This window comes from Lates calcarifer, linkage group LG12 (genome assembly GCF_001640805.2).
Source record: "Lates calcarifer isolate ASB-BC8 linkage group LG12, TLL_Latcal_v3, whole genome shotgun sequence".
In the NCBI taxonomy this organism is placed as follows: domain Eukaryota; kingdom Metazoa; phylum Chordata; class Actinopteri; family Centropomidae; genus Lates; species Lates calcarifer.
In genome coordinates this window covers 12,650,698-12,666,282 of record NC_066844.1, presented here as the reverse complement: position 1 = coordinate 12,666,282, position 15,585 = coordinate 12,650,698, and the positions used below count along the sequence as shown (strand labels likewise).

The window sequence follows — 15,585 nt, the reverse complement described above, 5'->3', positions numbered from 1 at the left end:
GAATATATAGAGGCCTATTGATACAGAAACACATATTTTTACATATATTTGATTTATATAACAGAACAATTAAAATACAAAAAACAAAGTTTAAATGGTAAGTTAAGGTTTTTCTGCCGAAACCAGTGAGTTCCAGCTAGCCAAGCTAGCTGCCGCTTTCCTGTCGCTTCCAGTCTGTATGCTAAGCTCAGCTAACCATCTCCTGGCTTGGCTTTATATTTAGCATATGGACATGAGTGCAGTATCAATTGTCTCATCCAGTTCTTGGCAAGAGTGTGAATAAGTGTATTTCCCAAAATGTCAGACTATTCTTTTAAAATGCTGAAAAGGTAGTACTGTGCAAAGTAGTATTTTTTTCTTCAGCTGCTACACCCTCCACAGATATTTGAAGAACATGCGCCATGAATTGTATGTGCCAACTGGCTTGTATCAAGCTAAATTTCTCACTCAAAACTTACTTTTCTAGCAAAGTTCCTCATATTTTCTGTTAATTGCAGCAGATGTGTTCTTTCATAGCTTCCTCTCTTCTCGTACCGGACATGCAGCAGCTGCTTGGATTACACTGCCCCAGCTGACAGCCACCTAACAGATATCACTGATTCATGCAGTGGTCTGGAATTGATTGTAATTGTTTGGAGCTTGTTTCCTTTTGGGGTTTTATTTGGCAAAAGCTTGGCAAGCTCTGTGGCAATCTGGAGTTTTAGATTTATTTGCAAATAGTTCGGCTGACATGCCTGTATTTGATTGTCCTCCATACTGTCAACAGTTGCTACACTGACTCTTTTCATAGCTGCCAATTTGTGCTGAAGTAATCCAATTAAGGTTTAGTTTTTAAGACCAATGGGGAAATAATTCCAACATGTCAGGCATCTTCAGGCACATGAAAAGCCCCCTCAAGACACTTGTCTCCTCACTAACATACAGAGCCAAGACGAGCTGTCAATTAGAAGTCCATTTTAGTGAGTTACATCTCTCAGCTGTAACAGAAGCTACTATTACTTGTCACTTTGTTGCTAGTGTGGTGGTTCTTGCATTAAACAGATGTAGTAAATACAGAGTGTGTCTTCAGTTTATACTGCTCGTCCTGCCCAAAGCCTTGACATGTAACGGTGAAAATGTTGCTCTGAAATATGTTTAAGATCCATATTTGCTTCAGTGTTTTAGATTAATCCCTTTAATGAGAATCTGACATGAAGAACAACCAAACAATTCACCAGAATCATCAATTATAAAACATTTGCCTGTACATGTCAGTACTGTAACGTGCTGTATATCAGCACACAACACTATATTCAGCCCCAGTTATTCAGGTCCAGAATAAAATATTAAACAACAGAAACCAAATCAAGATTCAACAGACTTCCCCACACATCCTAGCCAGACTGTTGGCACTAAACACACACACAAACACACGTACACATACACAAATACATGTTCAGCCAAGCTGCTGGTCAGGGCATCAGAGTATTCAAACTGGCAACAATGAAAAGCAATCAGTCAGCAGGCAAAGAGCTAAGTGTTTTGCCAGTGCTAGTTTTCTTTGTTGACCTGATATGTTGCTTTTGTTACATCTGAAATGGCCCTTGCCTGTGCTGGTAGAGGGAAATACTGCCAGTAATCTGGCAACATAGGCTTGTGTCTCCCACATCATGCTGAAGCCAAAGTGATTTCCTTGAAAAGGAGGATAGGGTATCTGCTGATCAGAGAGCTCTGTCATTAATCAGCCAGTTGTAGTTTCCTTTTGTATTTTAATGTAATTTAAATTTAATTGGCCTGGAAAAGAAACAAGTGGCATAAAATATATTGAATTAAAATATGTCTTACCAAACTTAATTATACTTGGTGATTGCTGACTCCGTGAAAGTAGTCAATGTTTTGTTTACTGGTTGCAGTTTGTGGTCTGTGACTTGTAGCTACACATATGTCATTGGTATAGCCAGAATACATTTGGTGTTGGTGGTTTTTTGATAATTAAATTACACTGTGGCACACAGCTCAGTTGTCCAGATCTTTTAAAGACGCGTCAGTAAGCCACACTGTTGCACTGGATGGCATGTTCCCCCATAACCATGAACACACACACACACTGTAGTTTATTTTTGAATCAGTCCCACATACACTGTCCTGCTGCCATAGATATTCAATTGAGCATCATATTTGTATTAATCCAGTGCTGAAACCTACTCTAGAATAGATGCACCATTTACTCATGTTAGAATGAAGTTCACTTAAAGCTATAGTACCCCACTATTTCAGATAATTACAGAGCCTTTTTGAAAACTATAAATGTGTATCTTCTGTCGAAAGGAATGAGCCTGGTGGCCACAAACAGAGCAGGGAAGTCAGAAAGTACCAATGCATTGTTGCTTTGCTCTTTTCATGAAATTTGTTAAGAAACACCAGCCCTATCCTTAACTATTTTCTTCAAATTATATTTTTGTTGAGAATTTCAGGTCATATATTTTTACATTTTTGTATATATTTTTCCTGCTATTTAGCCACTGATTTGACTTACCATGTATGAAAATCAATAATCAGACTATTAAAACTTTTTTGAATTGTGTAATCCATTACAGTGAGTATCAGGTCTGCATTATCAGTGGTTACATTATATTTGTGACATTAAGCAAGACATTTCACACCTATTTACATTTAAACTGCATTTTCAAGCAAGAACAATGTAATGTAGGTAGAGCATACTAGTGACTAGATATTGCTACTTGATGCTGATTGTCATATTGTACAGAAATGAATGGAAGCTAAGAGATCTGGAGCAGATTAAATACTTTCACATTACTAAAACACAGCAGCAAAATGGTCAGTTATAATGTATACATGATCTTTAATTGATTAAAACCAAAAGATGCAGCACAACAGCACACATAGAATCCATTGAACACTGACACGCCATATGAGGGGTAGTCTCAGGTTATGCAGCAGATGTGAACTCTCCCTACCAGCAACACAATAACACACTCACATACTTCAGTATTCCCTTGAAATTTGTCTCCCTCTATCACCATCCCCACCCATCTTCCCATGCTCTCTCCTCTGTCTGGACACATCTTTCTGCATGGGCGAGCTCATGCTGCATACAGTGGGCAGGACAGCTGTCTGCCATGCATAATGTGTCCTCTGAGAGCCCCCTCTGGCAGGTGGAGCCCACCAGAGCCTTGGGCATACACTGATGGTCCCACCACTATGGGAAGATCTACAAACATATGGTACTGAATAGGGATGTGCAGAGCTTTTCCTAGCATGTGCCACCCACATGCAGATTTTGATTAAAATGCAATGAGGTCCTTGTGAAGGAGGGAAGATGGCTTTGGTGGCCTGACAGTCATTATTGTCGTGTTATTGGCTGTCAGGCTGCAGATGCCACACCGAGATACATCTCCTCTATGCCAAAGGCATGTCATGAAATATGACTGCACATGACTGACAATGGATATACAATACAGTGGATCACTAGAATAACTGAATATGAGTCATCATCTTTTTTTCTCATATATAGTTAGGTATTCATAGTTTGAGCCAGTATTGTTTTGTTTTATTGTACCTGCTCAAAGCAGCCTGATGCATCATGAAACTGTCCAATATTCTCTCTGTTCAGAGCCAGGGAAATTGGCTTTCAAATATGACGTCGTAATGACCATTGCCTATATCAAGATAGTGTCATAGACACCAACCAACATAAAAACTTCCAAATTTATTTTGATCAATTGTAAATCATCAGGACAGCAAAGTCTTCTCTCTGGGCAAATAGCTTTCAGAATCACAAAAAATACACAAATTCATGATAGATTATATTTTGTTATCATCATCACTTCCCCTTCCCTTTTAGGCCTCCTGGAGATTTTTTTTTTACATTTCCTCACATCCTGGGCTCATTCTCTCATATCATGGTGCTGTAGTTGACCCTTTCCTCATTAGTTATCTTGTTTCCATCAGTTTATATGAAAACATAGGGCTACACCAGGGAAAAGAAAGTGACCAAACCACTTGGTGATGGTACAGTATTCAGCATAAAGATGGGTAACAAATTAACTACAACAGTTATCATATTTTAAATGAAAACAGAGATTAATGTGGCAAAAGATAAAGGAATCTTTTTTAATATTTTATTTGTGTTAGAAATTACATATAAGCTAACTTTGTAATGGTTAACCCTATCAGATGTGTTCTAAGTCACTGTAGAGATATTATAGTAATATTATAGATAGAGATAAACACAGTTGACTATTGTTCTGGACTTGTTTTATTTCAGGACTTGTCATCAGTGTTTCCCAACTGAATACTATCTTGAATTTCACATAGTCCTGCTGATTTCAACAATTTCCTGCAAGGGATTAATAAAAAAATTTGATTCTGAATAGAATGGTACACCTCATCCTACCTTCATGAAATATAATATGCATAAACAACAACTAATTTCCTGTTTAGGCTTGTTACTTTTATGCACACAAAATTGGAACTGGGTTTCATTATAGCACTCTCTGGTGCAACCAGGCCTTTATCCTTAGTTCCCTTAATTTGTCTGAATTTTGAACCTCTGAAATGTTTAGAATGACACATTTAATTCTAAATCTGAATCTGGATCTGAAGAAAAACACAAAATCAATCATCATCAAGGCAACATTCATTTTTGTTGATTTTGTTGTGAGTTGCTTGGCAAAAGTATTCAAATGACCACTTTGAATATACTACAAATTGTGACCTTCAATGCCAAATGCAAAATCTTCCAGTACCTTTTAAGACACCATAAGATGAAAGGAACATCACATTCTGTTTTCAAGGGCTAATCTAATCTCTCCATGCTATGATTATGAACATGTTTATTCCAGTGGAATTTGCTGATGATACTGTACATGACTCATATTCAGTAGTTTTTCTTTTTTTTTTCATCAGGGATTATTCTGCTCTCAGTCTGATTAGCAGACGACACATTTCACAATCACCATGAGTAATCTCTTTTCTCAATCCCAAATTATAGTAATACCCCCCCCCCTTCATCTGTCTGAGGACTTCAGTTCTCTGAAATAATATCGCATGTCACTGTCACACTATCCATGCAGAGGTCACAGAGCTTTTTTTCCAAAACCTTACAGTTTTGACATAATGTAGCAGTTACCTTACAGTGAAGAGAAACTTCAGCCAACAATATGACAGCAGCATGAAATGGGATATGCTGTGCTTGCTGAGAGTGACACTCTGAGTTGATTGGAGTTTCTAATCACGTATGAAAAGGTCATGGAGAAGTCTGGGTGTAGTGCGCATGCATTTCCCAGAGGACATGTTTGAGTGACATGCTTCCTAAATCTCCTTTAAGCTCCTTAAAGTTTACAGTGCACACAGCTGTTATTGTTGCATTTGAAGTGGGTGCATGACTATGTGTGGGGTATGAAGGACAAAAAAGAGGCAGTATCAAAGGATGTGGAGCATACTCCAGGTTCTTGTGTATACATGCTTGTCTGATCCCATGTGTGTATACATGTCGAGAACTTAACTCAGACATTGCTGTATCCTTTTCTTTGTGGCTGGTGGTGTGTAAGCACTTCCATCCTCTCTGCTCGGCTACAGTCACATGTCATGTCTTCAGGCTCCCTGGTGCCGCTACGTAAACACAAATCCCTCAGTGCCCGTGGGGATTTCATCCCAGCAGAAATGTGCTGTCACCTGCTGTGCAAGGGGAAAATAACAATTGTCGAAAACATGACAGCTCCATCCACAGCACCCATAGCTTGCTTAGCAGAGTACTGGACTGCAGTTTTAAGTTGAATCCATTCCACCTTATATAGCTGGGTAGCCTCTGCAACTGTATTACTGCACTTGCTGTTTCTGCCCAATTAGTGGGATTGTTCACTGCTGTGAGACTGTGTGAGCTTTGCACTGAACAAACCAGGAATACATGAATTGTGGAAGCTTGATGTCGTGGTTCATGTCAAAAGCTACACTAATAAAGTTGTTCAGTATTTTCAGGCAAAATATAATTGTTTTCCTGTAGAGGTCATAGATTGTGATAAATATCCAATACATTAAAATTTAAAAAATTTACTGTTGTTCACACCAGGTATCTTTAAACATTTCCCTGGAAAAATCCTTTAATTTACATAAGTGAACATAGTTTAAAGCTAAAACTAACGATTATTTTCATTATCAATGAATCAGTTAATTGTTGTTGCAGGTGTTTACAGGTTTTGAGGAGTACTACTGCATATGTGAAAAAAGTTGTATAAATAAATATTTTGTGGCTCCAGAAGAAGCCATATGAAATCTGATAACTTCCCTCTAATTTCACATTAGGCCTCAAATGCTGTCATGTTGGTCAGCATCAGGCTGAAGACTACAGGTTTGAAAATGAAAAAATCTGGGTAATACTGGGTTGAAAATAAGTAAGTTTACCAGACCTCTGTATCCCACTCCTCTTGCTCCGCTTGAGGCTATTGGCTCCATGCTACATTAGCCACTATTAGCATAACACACCTGAATCAGTCAGTGTTGCATTGCTGGTATTGAAGGTACCAGATTTTGAAGAAGATTATGTGAGGTAAAAAAGTTATGCTGATTTAGATCCCATTTTTAAACTGCCCCTGATGAATCTGACAATGTTATAGGAGTGCAATTCGATGTAGCAAGTAGAAGTGTAAAAAGCCAATGAAATTGCAGCTCATATTATTGTTATATATTTTTTACAGATAGTTTTTACTCACAGTAAAATTAGGTTATTGACTGGACCTGCAGTATTAGTGTAGCTGTATCCCTGTAATCAGCTGCCTCATGTGTGCAGGACCTCTGAGGATTCATGTTGTCCCATGTATCCCAGTGAGCTCAGTTTTACCTGTTGAAAGAATGATGCAAGCCAGAGCCTGAGCTAAAGCTGCATCAGATAGTATGTTGCAATCTTGCTCCTCTCCTTCAGGAGATAGAGCTTATAGTCATAACATTTGAATTTCTCAGTGGCATGTATCTCTGTTGTGTTCTGTATGATCTAGACTCTTTATTAGGAACACTATACTAAGACAGAAAACAGCCTCAGTTCCTTGTGGTATGGATTCCATAAGATGTTGGTAACATTGAGATTCTGGTCCATGTTGAGACAACTGCATCACATATCTGCAGCTGTGCATTCATGCTGCCAATCTCCCATTTAGCCACATCCCCTGTGGTGATCTTTTGGATTCAGACAAGGTGTATGGGGAGGCAACTGAGATACACTAACAACTTTTGCTTTGTGTCATGATGCATTTAATGCTGGAAGGATCCATTAGAAGATGGTAAATTGTGGCCATAAAGGGGATGCACATGGTCAGCAACAATACTCAGATAGGTTGTGGCATTGAAAAGATGATTGATTGGTATTAAGAGGCCCAAAGTGTACCAGGACAACATTCCCCAAACCATGACACATTTGGTCCATGGATTCATGTTGTTGAGATTCATTAGACCAGTATATGTTTTTCCAATGTGCAGCTGTCCAGTTTTGGTGTTCTGTACTTGGCGACAGGAGTGGAACCTGGGGTGATGTTCTGTTGTTGTCGCCCAGCTACCTCAATATTTGACATGTTGTTCATTTTGAGATGCTTCTTTGCTCACCACAGTTGTATTGGGTGGTTATCTGAGTTACTGTAGTATTTCTGTCAACCTCAACTAGGCTTGTCATTCTTCTCTGACCTCTCTCAACAAGGTGTTTCTGTTCACAGAACTACTTCTCACTGTATGGGTTTGTTTGTTTTTCATACCATTCTGAGTTAACTCGAGAGACGTTTGTGCATGAAAATACCAGGAAGGCATCCGTTTCAGACATACTCAAACTGTCAGGCCGAGACTAAAGGCAGGACTCAGACGCAGAGATGACGTTAATAAAACAGACTTTATTTTCAACCAAAGTTCTCTCACTTGAGTGACAAAGAAACAAAGGCTATAAAACTTTCCTAGGGTGGATAAGAAAAAACAAAAGTCACTCTCAAAAAGGAGGAAAAAAAAACAAATGAACGGTGGCTAATAAAGTTAGAACAAATCAAAAATCACTCAGAGGAGGCAAACAAAAGGCTATGAAAGGATTTAACAAAAAAACGCTCCAACAGGAGGAAAACCAGAAAAGCTCTAAATAAAACTCTCTCCTAAAAAAACGGAGGACCTAAGATAAGCTATGAACATAAACGAGTAACACAAAATCGCTCCAAAAGGAGGAAAACAAACAACTATGAAAGTACTCTAAGGCTAAGGCAAGAAACTGAGATATCAAAATTTACAAAAAAAAAAAAAATAAAAAATAAATCACTCTAACAGAGGAACAATGGCTTACTGGAGGCAACACTGTGGCTGTGGATTCAAGGCTGGCGGTGCATCAGGTGAACGGACGAAGACACTCTGGCACAAGACAAAGGAGACACAGACTATTTAAACACGCAGAGGTAATGGGAAACAGGTGGAAACAATGAGTAATCAGGATACACAGGTGACACATGAGGAAGGGCAAGTGCTCTGAAATGAGAGGAGAGTAAATCCTTCAAAATAAAACAGGAAATGACAAGACCAAAATCCCAAGACAAGACAAACCTCACCGCAGTGTGACACAAACCAACCCATCTTGAACCAACAAAGTCTCTAAGATCACATTTTTCCCCACTCTCGTATTTGATGTTAACATTAACGGAATCTCCTAACCTGTATCTGTAGGATTTTATTAATCGCACTGCTGCCACATGATTGCCTGATTGGATGATAGCATGTAATAACTTACAGTTGCTGCTGTTTTTTTTTTTTTTTTTTGTTATGTTTTGTTTAATTTGTTTATTTCAACCACATTTGATGATCAGTATCACTTATGGATGTATTACATATGCAGTTTGTCTGATGTCTTCAAGTCTTGGTTTTGATGAGTAATTTTATGCAATAACAAGACTAACCATAACCTAAAGATTTTCTCATATAAGCTGTATGTTGCTATTTTCTTTTTTAAAAAAAGTTGCAGAATTTCAGTATTCACTCATATTAGTTCTTATTTGTCATGTTTGCTAAAGAATCATGTACAAAAATGAAGCCTTTATTTACAAGACACTCTTACTATAACTCATATCACAGATTCAAGAGAAATGTGACAGAGCCCAAAATAAATAAATGCAAACCAGCCATGTTCAATTACCTCATCCTCTATAGATCAAAAACATGGCAGGGCACATGTGTATCGTAGCTTTTCTCCTCACTTACACTCATATAGCACATACACACATCCACAGTTACCTATGCCGCTGTGAGTGTTGAGTGTTTATTCATTCAGCAGTGGGCCAGAAAAGTAAAACAGTGACTCCTCCTAAAGAAAATATGCAACTTCTAAAAATACGGTGTGAGCACCTAAACAGATAGTTCTGTTAAGAGTGCAGATGTGCAGATACCTCAACATATTAGCATGCACCACAACCATAATATCTCTATCAGTGATTATGAAGTCTATAATACAACACAGAGCCACTAGGTGATTTTGGCATCTAAAAAAAGAAGAAATGTAGCTACTCATCCAAATTATTTTGTCATTCCAGTAATCATTTTATCCTTTCTCATAGGCTAAGGTCTTATTTCTTATTTGGATTATGGTTTATAATGTAGCACCCCAAGCTAGGCACAAAACCCAATATGATGGCATGACTTCAGTTTAACCATCAATCCACCATTTGGATGTAAAAACAAACCCTGACTCTTTCTATTGTCTTTAGTCAGGACACTGAACCTCAAATTGTTCTGGGTGAGTACACAGCTAGCAAACATAGTAACAGAAAATTGATTATTGGATAAACTCTCTGACTACAACTGTAAAGACTACTGATGTCCTCTAATGTGCCCAGTGTCATCAGAGATCCTACCTGTTCTTACAGTCAGCACTGGAAAGACAGGGAGAAGAGGCTGAGTGCATATCAGGCATGACACACCCTGCCAAGCCAGATCCGAGCACAAAGGCAGAGCTGGGTGCTTCCTCCACGCTGCATCCACACACTCACTCTCCAGCTGACAGGCCAATGTCAGAGCATGCCAGAAATATATGGTAATTACTATCTGCAGAGTCCAAGGAAGGGGAATGGATTAACACAACCTGGTTACAACACAAGTTTTTTTTTTTTTTTTTTTTTTTAAAACCAACCCGCAGAAATATTTGTTTCTCCGTGCAATGCAGTTCTCCTCCTGTCTGTCTCTGTGGATCAGAGGCAGCAAGAGGAGCAGAGAGGCTGTCAGTTTCAGTCTTTTTCAAAGCCAACTGAATTAATGGGCTGCCAGTGTGACCCAGTCACACTCTTTGTACTACACGATTACTGTGTTTAGTTGTGGACCTAATGCTGCTGACCTCTATCTTCTAATGGGGAGAGACCTTAAAGGGGCACTCAAGACTGAAATCACTTGTGTGCGCCTTTACTAAGAGTGATTTTTTTTTTCTAGTGTGTGTGTGTGTGTCTCTGTTTGTGCTCCTACCCGAGGCTTTGAGAGCACAGAGCATGTGCATCCTGTCCAGTCCTGTAAAGGAAACACTAAGAACAGAGGATTCTTGGAGCCTGGAGCAGATATGGGAATACAGCAGTCAGTAACATGATGTGGGATGACAGTAGTTTAACTGAGGAGGGGTTTTCTGAGCTTCTTTTTCTGTTTGTTTGTTTCTGTGCATAGAGGCAGCCTTTCAAAGATGCTCCCCTAAATCAGTGAATGTGTAGATTCTAATAGGATCAAATTGTGGGTTTGAGACTTTTCTCTCAATCTGTGGCCGTGTTGTTCGGCTGTGTGAGTGCTCCTCTCCATGGCTCTAGAAGTAGAAAGTAGTTCACATTGTACCGGATCAGAGTGCTTTACCCTGTTTGACACTACCCAGCAATCCATCCTACTCATGAGTGTATTACCACCCTACTGACGCCTGTAATCAGAGACTGACTCAGTGTACTCTGTTTTGTTGTAAATTTGTACATTTTGCAGCATTCCCACCTCCCACTGTTTTGTAATTGGGTGATTAAAAATGCATATTGTTGTCACAGTGTGCTCTTACATGTATTATTAATATCATATGATGAGGCAGATAATATATTATGATGCCAGACTGTCCTGATGTAACAGTTAAATTGCAGGCGTCCTTTTGTATTGACAGATGGCTGCTTTGTTTATTGGCGAATGATGATTTTTTTGTCGTTGTCTGTTGTCTAAATGAATATGTATTGCTTTAAGCACTAGGGGCAGGCGTCCCTGGGGACAGTGTCAGTGGCTGGCTTCGCTTTGAGGCTGCAGCAGGAGGATGAGAAGCAGGCCAGGGCCTGTATAGTGCAGAAATTAATCACATTACAGGAAAAAAAAAAGAAAAAAAAACATGGCTGATTTTTCAACTGTTGGCTGATGTCACTGACTAATAGTCACATGAAGCTGTCTATAAATGCAGTCACTGTTTTTTACTCCAGTTGCTCCACTTTGTTTGTTTGTGAGTTTGTTTTGGTGTCATCTGCTGTGTTTTGTTTACCTAACTCAAATCAGCTGTTATGTGAATATGCAGTGCGCATGCTCATCTTTTCATGGTTGACTTGTAAGATGCTATATTTACAGAGGCAAAGAAACCTTAAATTAAATACACAGATTTGATTTGAACTGTAGCTTTGAGTGGCAGCACACACCTTGCTTACAGCCTCTGATGGATGTGTTGCATGGGTGAAGCTATGTATTTATTGCACTGTGTGTAATGTATATGGCAAAAGTTGTTCTGTTGTTCAGTTATATAACGTAATCTGTAGCTCTGGAGAAACTAAGATCTAACTAAAATCTGAGAAAATAAGGTAGAGGACATCATCTTAGTTATCTCAGACTCCATATTTTCAAGGAGGTCTGTGTTATGAAGTGTAGGTGTGAAGTTTTGAAAGGGGTGGGATATTTACCAGACAGGGAGGGTCTGACAAAAGATGCTATCAAGTTGCATCATGGGAAATGTAGGATCCAACATTTGACTGATATTTTAGAAAATTAAAGTTAGGATATCTCTGCCTGTACTTTCCATTTCTGCCCCTTTTGTGCTTGTGCTGGATAGTTAACAAGATGACAGTTCATTCAGTTTCACTGAACTGTGGAACATCAGCTAAATATACTTTACTAGTTTTGGCCGCTATATTAACTCTGAAGTTCAGACTAATTTTGGTAGTTTTAAGTTTTGCTGACTTTTTATGAACTCACTGTTTCAAAACACTGTTTCACTATTTATAAAAACAAATACAGTAGAAAACTTTAAGAAATGTAACTATAATATTATCCCAACTCATATTGTGCAGCGGGGTGCACAGTGGTGAGCACTGTAACCTCACAGCAAGAAGGTTCCACGTTCAAACCCTGGTTCACCTGGGGCTTTTCTATGTGGCGTGTTCTCTCTGTGCCTGTGTGGGTTCTCTCCGAGTACTCTGGTTTCCTCCCAAAAGGTTAATTGGTGACTCTAAATTTCCCATAGGTGTGAATGTGAGTGTGAATGGTTGTTTGTCTCTATATGTCAGCCTGTGATGAACCCCACCTCTCCCCAATGTCAGCTGGAATAGGCTCTAGCTCCCCACAACCCTTAAGGATAAGTGGTATAGATAATGAATGAATGGATGGTTATTGTGCAGCATTCATGTAAACTTTATGTATGCTATTGTAAATCATTGAAAATATCAATTTTTATTATCAAAGTTTTTAAAATGTCAGTTAAAAATGGTAACTAGACATAAAAGAGAAGATTGGGTGAAAGCCCCATGTGAGCACTTTCAACTAGTCAAGTTTTCGGACACCCCATGCATTTGTGAAATATTGCATTAAGAATCACTCTTAGGTCTTCAAGTGTAATTTCTTTTAGTACAGTCACAGCCAAAATACTAAACAAATCCTAAAAAAGCCATTAAAAATCCATAAAAATATACAGTTTTGTTCAAAATAATAGCAGTCCAACATGACTAACCAGATCAATCACTGTTTTTGGTAGAAATTATATTATTACATGGCAAATAATTTACCAGTAGGTGTAGTAGAGTCAGAGAAACCAACAGACCAAACATTCACGATATGCATGCTCCTGAGTCTGTGTAATTGAAAGGGGCATGTTCAAAATAATAGCAGTGTGGAGTTCAATCAGTGAGGTCATTCATTATCTGAAGAAACAGGTGTCATTCAGGTGGCCCTTATTTAAGGATGAAGCCAGCACATGTTGTACATGCAATTCTATCTGAAAACCTGAGAAAGATGGGTCGTTCCAGACTGTTCAGAAGAACAGCGTAATTTAATTAAAACGTTGATTGGAGAAGGGAAAACATATAAAGAAGTGCAGAAAATGATAGACTGCTCAGCTAAAATGATCTCCAATGCTTTAAAATGGAAAGCAAAACCAGAGAGACATGGAAGAAAACGGAAGACCATTTGAATGGATCGAACAATAGCCAGACTCAGCCAATGATCAGCTCAGATGATCAGATGGTCTGAAGTTACCTGTGAGTGCAATTAGAAGACGCTTGTGTGAGGCTAATCTATCTGCAAGAAGCCCCTGCAAAGTCCCATTGTTAAAAAAAAGACGTGCTGAAGAGGATACAATTTGCCAAAGAACATATCAACTGGCTTAAAGAGAAATGGAGAAACATTTTGTGGACTGATGAAAGTAAGATTGTTCTTTTTGGGTCCAAGGGCCGCAGACAGTTTCTCAGACAACCCCCAAACATTGAATTCAAGCCACAGTACACTCTGAAGACTGTGAAGCACGGTGGTGCAAGCATCATGATATGGGGCTGTTTCTCTTACTATGGTGTTGGGTCTATTTATCGCATACCAGGGATCATGGATCAATTTGCTAACATCAAAATACTTGAAGAGGTCATGCTGCCTTATGTTGAAGAGGAAATGCCCTTGAAATGGGTGTTTCAACAAGACAACGACCCCAAACACACCAGTAAGCGAGCAGCATCTTGGTTCGAGACCAACAAAATTAAGGTTATGGAGTGGCCAGCCCAATCCCTGGACCTTAATCCAATAGAAAACTTGTGGGGTGACAGGAAATGCAGAGGAATTGTGGAATGTTGTCAAATCATCCTGGGCTGGAATACCTGTTTGCAGGTGCCAGAAGTTGGTCGACTCCATGCAGCACAGTTTATTGAGTAAATATTTGAGTTTGTAATGAAAAATGCAGATGCTGCTATTTTTTTTGAACAGCCCAATATCATTTTTTCCTTCATTTTCTGTAAAGTAATTAAAATATTGATAAATTTTTCTTCAAGTTTTGATGTAAAATATAATGTGCAGTGTTCCCAATGAATGGAAATAAAAAATATTATAAGCATTTTGAGCTTTACTCACGTTTTAAAAAACACTGCTATTATTTTGAACACAACTGTATAAGAAATTTTGAGTATTGGGACATGTTGGTACCAGTGATCCACTAATGAAGGTTGTGCTTATTATCAAAAGACAATTTTTGTTGCAGTGCTTGTTGTCTATATAAAGCCAGCACATTTGAAAGTTCTTCAGAGACAAAAATGGCTAAAACAAGGAACCTAACGCAGGAAACATGCCTGAAGATATAGATTCTCAGCCAGGAAGGGTACAGCTGCTGCCAGATATCCAGGAAGTGCAAATGCAGTCATTCAGCAGTTGAATACACTCTGCAGAAATACAGACAAACCAACAGCTTGGAAGACAAACCAAGATCTGGGCGTCCAAGGGTTTCTTCAGCAAGAAATGACCGCATGTGCAGGGAAAACCACCAAATGACATCACAGGAGCTTCAGCAGCAGTGGTCAAACCACCCGCACTGTACATGGCCGAATTTTAGATCATGGCTTAAGATCCTACAAGGCTGTCAAGAAGCCCCTGATCAATGAGAGACAGAGGTTAGCCCAGCGTCGTTGGGCCCAAGCACACAAGAACTTAACAGCCAGGAATTGGAAGAAGATGCTGTGGTCAGATGAGTCCAGTTTCCAGCTTTATCCTCCTCCTGATAATGTGAGGGTATACAGGCCAGGCGAAGCATTATCTCCAGCATGTACAGTACCTACTGTAAAGTATAGTGGAGGCAGTATTATGGTTTGGGGATGCATGAGTCATCTCACTGTCTGTGATGGTACATTGAACTCTGCCAAGTATTGTGCCATTCTCAAAACCCATATGCTCCCTTCTGCAGCTCAATCCCCGGACATGAGTTCCATTGAAAATGTGTGGTGGATTATCAAAAGGTCTGTTTCAAAGTGTAAACCAAAGAATTTAGAAGAATTAAAAGCAGTAATTCAAGAAGAAAGGGACAAGATTACACCTCAACGGTGTGAAAGACTCATGGGGGAACATGCCAGCCAGGATTAGAGCTCTACTGCGTGCTAATGGCAGGACTACTAAATATTAATTTGATGATGTGATGGTTTATTTATTTTTTGTTCAGTTTTGAACACATTCTCTGTTATTTGTTGACTTTGATACCAACAATGTTGAGAACTGACATATTGAAACTGTCAAGAATTTTGTTTTGTTAGTTTTCTTGTAAACAATAAACAAAAAAAAAATCATTTGTATTTATTTGTGTCTGTCTAATGCAGCCACACCTTTTGAAACACAAAAAAGATTTTTCCCCAA

At 38.9% G+C, this 15,585-nt stretch overlaps 1 protein-coding gene across 3 annotated transcripts in view; it reads left to right on the top strand.

The window, feature by feature from the left end:
- The window catches only part of cntn4 (contactin 4), a 154,744-nt gene that overhangs the window by 69,202 nt on the left and 69,957 nt on the right, over positions 1-15,585 (top strand). The gene's annotated exons all lie outside the window — the stretch shown is intronic.